Source organism: Planococcus citri, chromosome 3 (genome assembly GCF_950023065.1).
Source record: "Planococcus citri chromosome 3, ihPlaCitr1.1, whole genome shotgun sequence".
Taxonomy (NCBI): domain Eukaryota; kingdom Metazoa; phylum Arthropoda; class Insecta; order Hemiptera; family Pseudococcidae; genus Planococcus; species Planococcus citri.
The window spans coordinates 32,059,685-32,074,196 of record NC_088679.1 but is presented as its reverse complement, the minus strand read 5'-3'; the positions used below and the strand labels follow the sequence as shown (position 1 = coordinate 32,074,196).

Genomic DNA, 14,512 nt, shown 5'->3' with positions numbered 1-14,512 from the left:
AACCTATGTCCACTATAAAATCGTGGTACCAAGATTCGAGTACTATGATAAGCGGCAGTCCTTCGAATGGCCCAGAATAGATATTGAAGCGGTTACGTGGCGAAATCATTTGAACTTGGTCCGCTCGACTTTTCGCAGTGAGGTTTACCCGCGAGAACATGTTTTTCGTCCGAGATGGTCATACGATAACCAGACCAACATGAAACATCTTGTCACAGTTCTCGGAAAAATAGCTAATGATAATGTCGAGATAATCATCGATCCTACGCTTCAAGTATCGTTGATCAACACCGCCGCACTTGAGTATTTCGATCCCTTCGTATCGTTCGATTTCGAGTTCCTCCGCCATCCTAAAGTTGTGTACGTACCATGGAAGGACGAGTTCCGGCTAGTTGTACGTCGAAAAGTGAACGTACCATTGAAATTAACTCCCGGTATCGAGCGCAACAAGAACGATGTCCATTGGTTTCCGTGCTATGTTGCCAATTTCCAAACTACCAAGAAAATCGAGGCTCATCGTGGTACGATAATCTTAGGTGTGCGAGACATCGGACCATTGATTAAAACTTACGATCCTGTCGCTGTTTCGATCAACCTTCGAGGACCGCCAGCAGTCCCTTATTCGAGAACGGTCAGGTGTAAAGAGAAGGTACCTAGAGTTCGCATGATCGGTCTCCTTCGAAGCTTACGAGCGATGGATCGCTTCAAGGTACGAGATAATTTCTACCCGGTCGAAGAATATCTCATCCGTAAGACGAGTAAAAATTAAGTTGTATATTCAAAATTTTTTCCTTTTCGTTAATTTTTGGTTTTTTCTTTTGGAATTTTTCATTTCGAGTTGTATTATTAGTATTACCGTGAATATTCTATATGTATCTCGATTATTATTTATGGGTAATGTGTTCTTTGGCGATGGCCTATTTTTCATGATGTTCTTTTTGTTATTGTTTTTTCTCTGTTTTTTACCTTTTCATTGTTAATCATACTCGAGTTTAGATTAGCTGTTACGTTTTTTCAATAGTTTTTGTTAATTGTTAATTTTTCAATAGTTTAACGTAATTTTTTCCAGTCTTGCATTCGAGTTTTCCCTTCCACAGATTTTCTCTTTGGCAGGGGGAGAAATTATGTGCTATAGACGAGCCTAAATAGAAATAGTTAGGCAAAACTTGGTACATAAATTCAATGAGCCCGGCTCAAGGTTAAAATCTATGGTGGGAAACTCGAGTGATTATGACAATAGGTAATACCTACCTATTCTTCAGTATGTTTTTTCAACTCGATTAAGAACGTGCGTTCGCTTTTTGTATGCAATTTTTTATCTTTAAATTTTCCTGCCATTTCATGGCTGTATTCGAGTATTTTGTTTAACTATTTTTTGAATTAATTAAATGAACTAATTCTCCGGTAACGCGAGTGTTATTTGTGTTGCTATGAACTTATTTCACTAATTAGTTGGACTTCAATTCAAATGGAGTAAGTTTCCTGGTCGAGTTACCGGCAGGCTGAGGGAAATCCTCTAGCCAATATGTTGGTCAGCATTTAGGTTCTTATTTCAAAGTAAAGGGCTACGATATAATCTATGAATAGATTCAGTCCGAACTACTATTGATATGGTCAAGGTAATGATTAGGTTAATGGTAAAGTAGTTAGAATTCATCTGAATGATCTAGGTAAGGATTTAAACAGTGATTCAATCTGAATAATCTAGGTATAGATTTAGTAGATTTCCAACTATTTCGACTTGCTTGCAATGTCTAGAAATGTACGTAATTTTATTACAATTCGAGTTTTTATTACACTGGGATACGTTCCAACCATGATTGTGTAAGATGTAGGTTCGACCTACTATGTAAATAGTTTCCCCTTCTCTTTGGTGAAATATTGATTGGAAATTATCTTCGTGAATTTTAGTTAAATTAGAGCATTTTTGTATTATGTGGTTAGGTAGGTTTGTCTTATCCTAATCCAAACCCATCCCAATATTTCCTAATCGTGAATTTTCCTAATACCTATTTTCCTCATTATTTGTTCCTAGTTCAAAAATTCTCTTTAATTCCTAATCCTACACCACAGGGTGATCCTTGAATGGACCAAAAAAAAACACAAACGAATTTCATGCTAAAACCTTTGAGAAATTCGCCATATACACGACTTTTACCTTTTTTTGAGAATTAGGTACCCAGATGAAAATTACATAAAAATTTGATTGAAATAATTGAGGATAAAATTTTGTAAAATATCACAAAAGTACTTAGCAAAAGTACAAAAATTATTAAATTGAAAAAAAAAATCTAAATTTTGTTCACAAATTTTTCAAAATTGAGCCTTGAGGGAGGAAAAGTGATAAAATACATATTTCCAAATTTTTACCTATACCTATTTGATGCATTTTTTTTCGGCAGAGAGTTTTTTTTATCATTAAAAATATGTACTTACAACTTCAAATCAAAAAGCTCAACTTTCAATTTTTGGAAATTTTCAAAAAATGTTTTGAATCTTCTTTGAATTGGTTTCTGGTGAAGCAACCAAATTTACACCTAATGTTACCATAAAAGTCATAATTTCTTGACAATTAAAGGCGAAAAAACGAGAATTTTCCCCAAAAAGCAAGAATTTGACAATTCCAGGAAAATGTAGCAATGTTTGAGGATTTTTGGAGGGAGATGAATGGTATTTTTTGCAATTTTTGTCAAAAAAAAACAATTTTTTTCAATTTTTTAAAAGCTAAAAAAATTGATTTGATTTTTTTTTTTGAAAAAACGACTGTCAGTTTTTGAAACAACCACAATTTTTTACAATTTTAAAAAAGAAGCAAGACTGGCAATTTTTTGGTAAAAAGCGGAACTTCAATCATTTTCTTACATAAAAAAAAAAGTTTCAAAAAATTATTTTTGCATAATTTGTAAAAAAAAAAAAAAAGTGACATACGATTAGGTGTAGGGGTGTAGGTAACGTTCCCAAAATTTTAAATATCACAGAAAATAGAAATAATTACCAACAGAGAGATTCAGGTCCCCATACGACCCTCGTAAATAAAAATTGCTTCAAAACTGCGTCCACAGTTATGAAAAAAAACACATGCTTCTCCGTGCTCATAACTCATTCAAGATCTTTGCTTCGAACAGGCGTTTCATTTATGACATTAAGATCAAAAAAAGCTCATAAATGAACACACAGGCTAAAGCAGAAGACTTTCCCTTTCGAAAAATCTCTATAGAATAAAAAAAAAAACACGGTAATTGTTTCCTTCGTCCCATACACAGTACGAAGAATACGTGATACGATACTGTGTATTTTCATCCTCATCGTCAAAATGAATCATCTTTTCAATTTTTTCACCGAGACATAATATCATCAATCTCTTACGCTGTAGTACGCGTTATCATTATGCTGTGGTTGCTTCTTTACTACACTTTGTAGTTTAGTTAGTTTAGTTTCACATTCACGTGCCTTTGATAGCATAAGCACTCTTAGAAGGCACACTATGTAACGCTGTTTACTCTGATTATTAATAAATAATTCAGAAAGTTTTCACGTTTTGCCGGCAGCTACTGGCTTAGGTAGCTACCACGTGAGTAAATTACTCGAGTATTTATTTTCACCTAATATACGATCTTATTCATATGAAATCTTTACGTAGGTACCTACACTGTACCTTCGGTTTTATTTACACATAATCGACGATGACATGTAAAAATGTCAACGAAAGTTGATAAATTCGTAAATAACATCGACGGTAACATTAATAATGAGTTTTCAATTGACGAAAGCCAATAGCTTGGTAAATTTATCAAGTAAATTTCATTTCAATTCATTCGAATACAGTCTACGAAATGCGATAAATTTGTCGATTCAAATGAGAAAAAAAACTTCACATTTTTCATCGCGCGAACAAAATAAAGAGGAAAAAAGTGAACGTAGAAATACGAGATGGTTTTAAAGGCGGCGTAAGGCAGCGATCGAGTTTACCGAAGATTTGGAATTCATTTCTTAAAGCACAGCTAAGCCTTTTTTTTATTCGAAATTTTTGCGTTTTTCGCTTCTGTGTGTATTGAAAAAATAAGCGTGTGGGATTTTCGAGTATATTGTATGTACTTGCGTCACGTCTATATATGAATTCCTCGATTACCCGATAAGCCAATTTTATCTTTAATTCCGATGCGTGACAAAGGTATTCGACGGCGGATATAGAAATTTTGAAAAGCGTATATGCGATGGGGAAGTCTACGATTAAAAATACCGCGCTGTTGGGTTTGTTGAGGACTATTTGTCGTAGTTGGGTTATTTGCGAACGAATAAATTCTTATAGCCGGTTCCATCGTATGGCTTATTTTTAAGGAAATGTTCTCTGATAAACGAAACTGTGTAGCGAACAGTTTACTCTAAGGGTCAATGTCATACACACTCTATAAGGTTTTATTATCTTCGCAGCTTTTCACCACTATTCGTTTCATAAAAGGGATATCTCTTCGACTGTAACACGTATTTTACCCTTCTTTTTATATTTATTATTTTTTTTTCGTTTATTTTCTTTTTTTTTCTTCTTCTATATGAGAAACTTTCGTTGCAATCCCTCTTTTACGTGATTCAGTTACTGCAATCTTCCGGCTTCGTTTCTTTCGCTGCTAAGTCCCTTCTTTGTATTCGTACAAATTATTTCTCTCGACGTTAAGTTCAAACTTTTGATACCGTAGCCCTTATATATATTTTTGGACTACCTAGACCTACGCAGATACTTATTTTTGTGAAAAAAGTTTATATAAAATTTACTTTTCCTCTTTTTTTTAAAAACTATTTTCGTCTTGTTTTGCATTCAAAGAGAAAAAAAAATACTTAGCGTGAAATTATCAACTTGTTAAATTTCGTTAGGAAGATTTTTTTCTCAAGTTATATTTATCATAAGATGATTACTCGCGACGGCAAACCAGTCGATAGGGGGCTACTTTGTTTCTTTCGCAAACAATGGCGATGCTATTGTACTCGGCGAACTTTATTATACGCGAGGGTTGTTAAAAAGAGAACCAAGTGTAGCAGGCAATAATTAATTTACTAATTTACAAAGGCGTTATAAATGCTGTTGACGTTCGTTTATGACTGTTCTAATGGTGTTTTGTTCGCGACCAAGACCGACGAATTCGATAAACCGAGTAATTAGTGAAACGTAGAACTATGTGGGATTTCTGCGGAATAAATTATTCGTATTTAGATATAAAGATGCGAGAACGTTTTTGACATTTTTCATTTCCCCAATATTTTACATTATCCTTATCGTATCCCTTCCTTCGGCATTTAAGCAGCGTCACTTGAGTACAATTCAGTTACGATCACGATACGATATTAACTTACGAAGAATTTCAATTTTCTTTCCATTACAAGCGAGCAGATTGATTTGCTGTCGGTTCGGCTTCGGCTTCGGTGTAAAACAGTTGATAGTTTTATGGGTAAATTGCTGTAGATATCTGGTTTACTTCAATATATCAATTTAATCATGTGAAAAGGGCACGGTAGTCGGTATAGAGATTAAAGTGAATTTTACCAACACTTACTTTGGGTATACTTGCCATGTTGATTGAGTATGAGTACGATATATCTGGATTAGTGTGGATGGATCAAGCGATGATGATGATAGTCGATTAACAGAGAAGGAAAATGGAATCGAATTCGCGAGTATTTCATCACTGGACACATTCAAGAACTGCAAATTCATTTACTGATATCAATTATGTACACTCATTGGGTATTACCTATAACGCATCAATACTTACAGTGGAGTCGTGGCTAATGGATTTAATCATAGATTAGATCATGTGTTGTGTTCTGATTTGATAGCTTTCCACTTTCCAGTTCCACAGATCACAGAATTCTACAAGGAATTTCCACTATACTAATTCACAATAATTGCTCATTGTCCTTTCAAATTACGAACAATAATTATAACTGGTTATAATTCACATTCACTATCACACTTGGCACTACTCAAGAGTATTAGTATTAGAGTACTCAAGAGTCAATATCAAATCAAATCAAACCAATCACGTGACACGTGGTTTGTGGTTCCATAAACAGTGTTACCAACGTTTTTTTGATAATTATAAAATCGTTTTTTTATTTTTTTGCAAACAAAAAATATAAATGTAGAAACATGTTGAAATTTGCATTTGCATGAAGGGAAGGGGAACTAAAGGAAAGGAACGGAACGGGTTTAGGAAAGGGCTGAAAGTATGAATATGAAATATGACCTTTGAATACAGAAATTGCTGCAGGAGTTCTGGCACTTTTGGCCTCATATTAACCTAATGGCTAATACAGGGTGGACAGAAATATCGGGTACCCCTAAAAAAGTTTTCTGCTAAATACTTCGGTTGGTCACAGTGAATGATAATAATGGTAGCACATGATTGGTTGTTAGACTGGAGAGATAACATTTCACCAATCATATGCATCTATTTCACGTTGCCAACCTATATTTTCAATGAAAAACTTTCTTAGGGGTACCCGATATTTCTTTCCACCCTGTATGTAAGTAGCAATCATTGACCTGTCTATCTGGCCTCTGAAGCTAATCTGCTGACCTATCTCACTTATCTGTCAGTCTCTGTCTAGCTGTAGCCTCTGGTGGTCTGATCGTCTGTCTGTCTGTCCGTCTGACTTTTCATAGTTGTCTTTGTGACTGTCTGGCCACTCGAGGTCATTGAACCCTGCTGTCTGACCTCTCACAGTTGTTTGCCTAGTGCCTGCCTACCTCCCTCTCCTCCCTCGACCATTTAGTCTCTCGAGGTCGTCTGCATTCCTGTCTGGCTTCTCAAAGTCATCTCACTTACCTGTTCTCCTGTCTGGCCTCTCAAGCACGTCTTTCCGCTTGTCAGGTTTCTCAAGTTACCCAAATGTGATCTAACCGGCCGGTAAAATCAGACATGATCATCCGCATCAGATCTTCTATCTGATCCGGACCAAGCCTGAGCTCTGTGCTGATTGCTGAGATCTTCCGCAGCCTGACATTGTAGGTAACAAAATTTGATCTGATCAAGTCTGGCCTGTCCTGGCATGATCACTCGGACCGAGTTTTCACTGTTTTCAGCCTAGTGTTGAGATTTTCCGGCCATTGATGTCCGGATCCGTCAAATGTGTTCGTAAACACTCAAACAATCTTACCAAACTTTCATCTGACCAAGTATAGGTACAATCAAATCTGATTATCCAGAAAAAAATCACCAGAATGCTAGAATTTTTTTTTTTTGAATTTCTGGTGACTCCTTGGTGACTCCTTGGTGAATTCTGGTAACTTCTTGGTGACAGATTCACCAGAAGTCAACAAGTGAGTTTTTGGCCTTTTTTTTTAAAATGTCCTCATGGCTTTTGAAATTTTTTTTGAACGCCAGGTGACTCCTCGGTTAATTTTGGTGACTTCTTGGTGTCAGATTCACCAGAAGACACCAAGTGAGTTTTTGAATTTTTTTAGGTGAATTTATGATGAAAAAACCACCAGAATGTCCTCATGGTTTTTAAAAACTTTCTTGAAAACATTCACCAGAAGTCACCAAGTGAGTTTTGGACTTTTTTAAAGGGGAATTTATGATTAAAAAAAATCACCAGAATGTCCTCATGACCCTATAATTTTTTTTTTGAATGCCTGGTGACTTCTTGGTGAATTCTGGTGACTTCTTGACAGATTCACCGGAAGTCACCAAGTGCATGGGTTTAATGTCTCTTTTATGGTGATTTGTTGAAGAAAAAATCACCAGAATGTTCTCATGACCATCTAGAATTTCTTTTTTGAATGTTTAGTGACTCCTTGGTGAATTCTGGCGACTTCTTGATGATAGATTAACCAGAACTCACCAAGTGGGTCTAATGTCTTTTTTATGGTGAATTGTTGGAGAAAAAACGACCTCAATATCCTCATATCATGGCCCTTGAACGATTTTTTGAACGTCTGGTGAATCCTCGGTGAATTCTGATACTTCATGGTGACAGCTTCACCAGAAGTCACCAAGTAGGTTTTCTGTCTTTTTTATGGCGAATCGTTGGAGAAAAAGTCACCAAAATGTCCTCATGGCGTTTGAAAATTTTTTTGAACGTCTGGTGACTCCGCGGTGAATTCACCAGACTTCTTGGTGACAGATTCGCCAAAAGTCACCAAGTGGGTTAATTGTCTTTTTTAATTTTCTATGACGAATTGATGGTGAAGAAATCACCAGAATGTTCTCATGACCTGGAAAACTTTCTCGTATGTCTAGGTGACTCCTTGGTGCATTCTGGTGACGAGGTGACGTCATGGTGACGGATTTACCAGAAGACACCAAGTGAGTTTTTGAATTTTTTTTAGGTTAATTTATGACGAAAAAACCACCAGAATGTCCTCATGGCCCTAGATATTATTTTTGAATGTCTAGTGAGTCCCTGGTGAATTCTTGGTGATAGATTCATCAGACCTCAACAAAGGGTCTAATGTCTTTTTTTGTAGTGAATTGTTGGTGAAAAAACCACTCTAATGTCCTCATGGCCCTTGAAAATTTTTTTGAACATTTGGTGATTCGTCGACGAATTCTATAGTACTTCTTGGTGGCAGATTCACCAGAAGTCACCAAGTGGACTTTTTGTTTTTTTTTTATGGGGAATTGTTAGTGAAAAAATCACGAGAATGTTCTCATGGCCTTTGAAAATTTTTTTGAACGTCTGGTGACTTCTTGGTGACAGATTCACCAGAAGTCGCCAAGTGAGTTTTTGACTTTTTTAAAGGTGAATTTTTGATGAAAAAATCATCAGAATGTTCTCATGACCCTGGAAAACTTTCTTGAATGTCTGGTGACTCCTTGGTGAATTCTGGTGACTTCTTGGTGACAAATTCACCAGAAGTCACCAAGTGAGTTTTTGACTTTTTTTCCGGACCAAGCTTGAGCCCTGCGTTGAGATCTTCCATCGCCTGAGACCCTTTTGCAACTTTTGGCAAAAAAGTAAATCGTTGATGAATTATTGCAAGGCTGACAATTTTAACAAAAGAAATGTTTTTTATCACAATTTCCGGCAAAAAGCGATACTTTTAGACAATTTAAAAAAATAAATAGGTAAATAAAAAAACTTTTTGGAATTTTTTGCCAAAAACGAATTTTTTCAGCAATAATTTTGTTAAAAAGCGAGAATTTTTTACAATTTTTGACAAAAGCAAGACTCCGAAATCATTGGCAAAAAAGTAAGGCTTTTAAATAATTTTTGAAAAAAAAAATTGTTTTACAAATTACCTACATATTATGTCAAAAGTTACTTTTCTCCGTGCTTTTTTGAGGTTGTAAGGAAGTTTTTCCCCTCTTCGGTGATATTTTAATTCTTAGTTTTTAAGAAAAATGTTGACAATTTTATCAAAATTAGAAATTTTGGGGCATTAATTGACAACCGAAAAATAAGACTTTTTTTTGTACTTTTAAGGTAAAAAGAACATGACTTCTTTGTAATTTTCGAATTTCAGGTAATAAATAAAAATGCGATGCTTTCTAACTGCTAAACTGCTGCAAATTTTTGGTACTTACCTATATAATGAGCAAGACTTTTGGAAATTTTTTAGCAAAAAGAAAAATGTTAAGAATTGTGGAATTTTTTTCGTTTAACTTTTCGGTTAAAAAGTGAGACTTTCTGGAATTTTTTTATGCAAAAAGCAGGACTTTCGGCTAGGTAATTTTTAGGAAAAAACGAATACTGTTTGGAATTTTTTGCAAAAAAGTGACACTTCTAAGCAAGAAATAAGACTAAGTATTTGGCAATTTTAATAAAATCTGAGAATTGTAATCTCTTATGAGTTTCGTTTACACCTGATTGATATGGAACAAGGTTTCTACTGTGTGGTCCTTCTCTATGATTGAGACACTATCCAATGATGACCGAGAGTACAGTACCTAACATCTATTTTGAAGTTTTGATTAGAAAAAAAAAAGGGAACTGATCGATTGTTACAAAAAGACATCGAAAAAGAATAAAACACCAAACTGGAGGAAAAAACCTACACCATTCATGCCCACCTTACAAGAAAGAACTTTGTTATTATTTAAGTTGGCTGGGCGTCGGACAGTTATAAAAATAAGTCATTTAAGATGGGCCTCCTCGGGTGGTTTACCGAGACTGGCTCAAGACGTTGTTAAAATCGAAAGACATACAAATCATTAACGATATATAAGGAAGTTGTGATTTGTTGATTCTCGTGGGCATTTAACGTAGGGCGTATATTATCAAAAATCTTATAAAATAACAGCCCTCCAGAGATGCTAGTTACATTTCTTCTTGATTAGTTTTCCTAATGTAAGTTTAATAGTTCTTAGGACTGTTTAGATTTTCGTTTTCCGATACACCGACGCCACCGCCACCATGTGCGATGCTCCCTTTTGAAAAACTTCTCGGCGTAAATAGGTTTGCGTGCGGACCCGACGACCGACCCGGACTGCAACTGTTAAATCAGCACTGTGCGTTTCGTAGTAGGCATATTTTTAATCATAAAAATGGTAAATAGCTGCAGAGAGATTTTGGTGGCAAATTAAATGGGGAAGGACGCGTTTAAATTATATGCCCTTTTTTTTCTTCGTTTAGAAAATAAACAAGGATTTTTTGACTTATCGTGGAATAAGTTGGATGCAACGTTTAAGGAGGAAATTTATATTCACTTTGGGTGAGCTTTAATTTATTTTTCATCGCGTTGTGATTTGTGTTGAGAGTAAAAATCGTATTCGTATTATACCCTCTATCTCTATCTAATTCGTTAAAAAAAAACAAAAACAGGTTTTTCGTTTTATAAAAAATCCCCGAACGCCTTTTTTTTGCCCGGATATGCTACCCACATATCAGGTAAATAAAACGAATCGCATACGCAGCCAGGGGTTTTATTTTTTACTAAACTCGAATCCGTGCATTTGAAAACGCCATCAGATCATGTAGAACGCCAACTCGTCCGAAGTTTTTACTTTTTTAGGCTATAAACACCGACAAAATAACGAGATTCTAGATGTCTTGATAAAGCATGATAAATGTAGTTATCAAATCCGCTATATCAAAAACGTTTCTCTTATTTTGCGCCGAGCCGCTCCGGCAGTAGGCATTTTCATGATTCGAGTAATATATCAGCTCTAGAAAAGAACGTCGTTATTTAATAATTTTTTATACGTGTAAAAAATAATTAAATATTTATGCAAAGTGAAAAGCGATCGTTGTGGAAAACGTGGAAAATAAATTTAAGCCGCCGCGCCGCGTCGAGTTTATTCCATCTCAAACGCTTGGTTGGTTTATCAATAATTTTAATAAATTATGACGATAAAGGGTTCGGCAAAAAATGCCCTACAAATTAAAACGCTTCTCTCGGAGTAATTAATCAAGAATTCCGGATACTTTGAACTTCAAATTGATTCTGTTTGCTGTTACGATGATGCAGTTATGATGGCTAAGTTGCCATCGGAAATATTAAAGGTGCTAAGTGAGCGCTATCAAGTTGGAGTTTTGTACGAGTATTTTATTTTTGAACGAATCAGTCATCATCTAACTGATAAGGCAGACTAATACAAATATATTCTAAGTAGGTCTATGTACCATTTTTAAAAATTATCCAAAGATTTTCAGGTCCAAATATGGTTTATTGAGGAGGGAGAGGGAACATGGTGCGCTATAAGAACTCAAAAACAGTGGGTAAGCTTCAAATACACCCCTTCCTTTGCCCCTCACCTTCTGCTGTCTGCATCAAAACAAGCGATTTCATCACATTTTTTCCACTGGTAACAGTCAATGAAAATGTTAATTTTTTTTTAATTTCAAACTTTCAAACATTTTATTAAAATAAAAAAATTAAAAAAAAAACACTTTCATTTAATCATATGTTTCGTTTCAATTTTTTCAAACATCTTGGAGGTAGGTAGTACATAAACATATTTCTGAGAAAATTTAAGAATCAGAAGAATAGAAATTCATATACTTACTATCTAAAAACAAATTCTTCTCATGATTTTTTTTTTTTTAATTTCTGTAAATTTTTTCGTAGAACTTGCATTAGCTACCTACAGTATCTGCCTTTTCGAGTAAGTACCTACTTATTCGATCGTATTATTATCGTCAACACGTCGACAAATTATCATACCTTCTTCACATCAGAACAATCGTATTAAAAATTAATTAATACCAGATTAATTGAAAAATTGAGTTTATTATTTTATTTTAATTTTACATTGTACAAAATTTCTATAGCTGATTTGAAGTTTAATTTTTCAGGTAATCTGTTTCATTTTAATTATTTTACTTGCTGATGAATAATGGTACGCAACGGAGTGTTTTTCAACCATGTTTAGCAAGGTCCATCGTGCTGGTAAACATCTGCGGAAAAAAAATCATTCATTATTCTATAATTTATTTTTTTTTAAAACCAAATAATTTTACAGTTTTTTTTGTACGAGAAAATTGAAATTCAATATTTCAATAAACATTGAGGAAAAAAATCCACTCACATGCTCCTCCACGACTGTTTTCAGCATACATCGCGTTGATGTCGTTAAAATTTTGGGGACCACCAGAACGAAGATCCTTTGCGCAAATTGTAGATTCGACGAAATTGACAGCGACGCAGAGAGCCATCAGAGCTGAAATTTGGGTAAAATAACAAATTAATAACGTAGGTAATTTATTCATTTCAGGAAATTCGAAATTTTTATTGAAAACGAATTGCGCGAATGTGTTAATTTTTCACTTTGAATTGCGTAAGTATAATTTAAAATTATTTCACTTTCTAAACTACTCGTATCACATTGATTCGAGTGATCAGAAAATTATGTAGAAAAATTTGCAAAACTTTGTTGACCTATGAAATAATGAACCTCAATGTTGTTCTAAACCAATAAAAATTAAAAATCAAGTAAAGATAAAAAAAATGGAAAAAAAAACTTTCAGAAAGATTAGTCTAATTACATTTCCATTTTTTATTATCAACATTTTTTTTTGTAGGTATATTGTAGAAGCTACGAGTATATTCGTTAACGCGGATTTTACAAGATTAGAATTAAAGATTTTGAAAATCTTTTCTTTTTACAATTTATAAATGATATGTTGTGTAACAGTATGTTCTTTTTACTGGTTTGTACATATCAAATTTTAAACAGATTTGTAGTGAATTTTTGAAAAACCAGGATGCTTTTTTTATAGCTTTTCAAATGGATTTTAGATTTTTTTTAAGCATCAGTGTTTTGTGATGAATTTGAAAACGAAATGGAATTAGATAGGTAATCAGAGATTTAGCAGGATGTCTAACAGTATTTCAAAATAAAAAAGCAAGACTTTAGCGAGATTTTTAACAGGGGAGGTGGGCGAGACAAAATCTTACATTCAAATTTTGCTTTAAATTGAAATAAGTAGGGTAAGAAATGAAATAACAATTTTTCCATTCGAAAGGTATAATTTTGTACTCATATAACGCAAAAAATTTTAATTTCGCTTTCAAGTCTGGAATTTATTAATTACGGAAAAGAGAAACAAACATGTCCTCTGCGAAGCGAGGGCAAAATCTCTCGAAATTCAGTACTTCAAAAGGTATAAGTAATATAAAAAGCAATGTTTTTTTTTGTGTGATGAATTATTAATAAATATAATATATTATTTTGCTTCAAAAAATTGAAATTAAAATAGCTCTCAAAAATTAGTATTCCGAGAGGCATAAAAACAATAGAATTGGAATGATGATTTTTCCTTGGAAAATTAGAAATTGAAAAAGAAAAGCAAACGTGTAATTCAAGTTTTTTAAAAGTGGATCAAGAAAAATGGTTATTTTTACATTGGCAAATTCTATTTCTCAATTAAAAATTGGTTAGTTGGTTCTTTTGCGATACTTCGTATTAGATTTCTTGGACAAATTTTGAAACCTGGATTTAATGGCTAAATCCAGATTTCAGGATTTTGCAAAAATTCTTCAAGGTAACCATTGTAAAATTTATAAGCAGCGTAAAGATTAATGTAAAAACTTACCGAAAAATACAGCAACAATCGGCTTCATGATTTCGAAAAAAAGTTGAGTTTGAACTTTGAAAAAATCAAAAATAATATCAGGTACCGAACAGGTAAGAGTATTGACGACTGATGATGCTAATGCTAGGTAATCTCCTATTATATACTATTCAGGGATGTCAGCGTAGGTACTGCAGCGTATGACATGAGCGTCATGAAGCTTGTTTTTTTTTTTTTATGTACATCTTGTGTTATCTGCAGCATTTTGATTCTGAGAATTTTGAACAAAGTAAACAAGGTTATCTATTGATTGTCTGCTAATTTGGCTCTTATCAAATACTATAGTGACCTGTGGATATTTTGTACCTAATAAGTATGAATACTTACATATAAAAGTGGGATTCTCAGTTTTGTTAAAACTCTTGTATGTAGGAGTGGGGTTTCCGTTTTCCCTTAATTATATTCTCAATAAACTCGTTGGGTAGGGAAGATACCTAGGTACCGATAAACTAGAGGTCAGTTGTCAGTTTGATAAAAGAGATGCAAAATTATCGCAAAT

General features: G+C 34.1%; 1 long non-coding RNA gene across 1 annotated transcript; it reads right to left on the bottom strand.

Moving 5' to 3' along the window:
* Positions 1 to 12,149: 12,149 nt before the first annotated feature.
* LOC135839095 (uncharacterized) lies at positions 12,150 to 14,355 on the bottom strand. The gene is made up of 4 exons (XR_010557536.1): positions 14,341 to 14,355; positions 13,975 to 14,224; positions 12,468 to 12,599; positions 12,150 to 12,336 (listed from the first exon to the last, which is right to left on the bottom strand). It is a non-coding gene; the product is annotated as an uncharacterized LOC135839095 (long non-coding RNA).
* Positions 14,356 to 14,512: the final 157 nt, after the last annotated feature.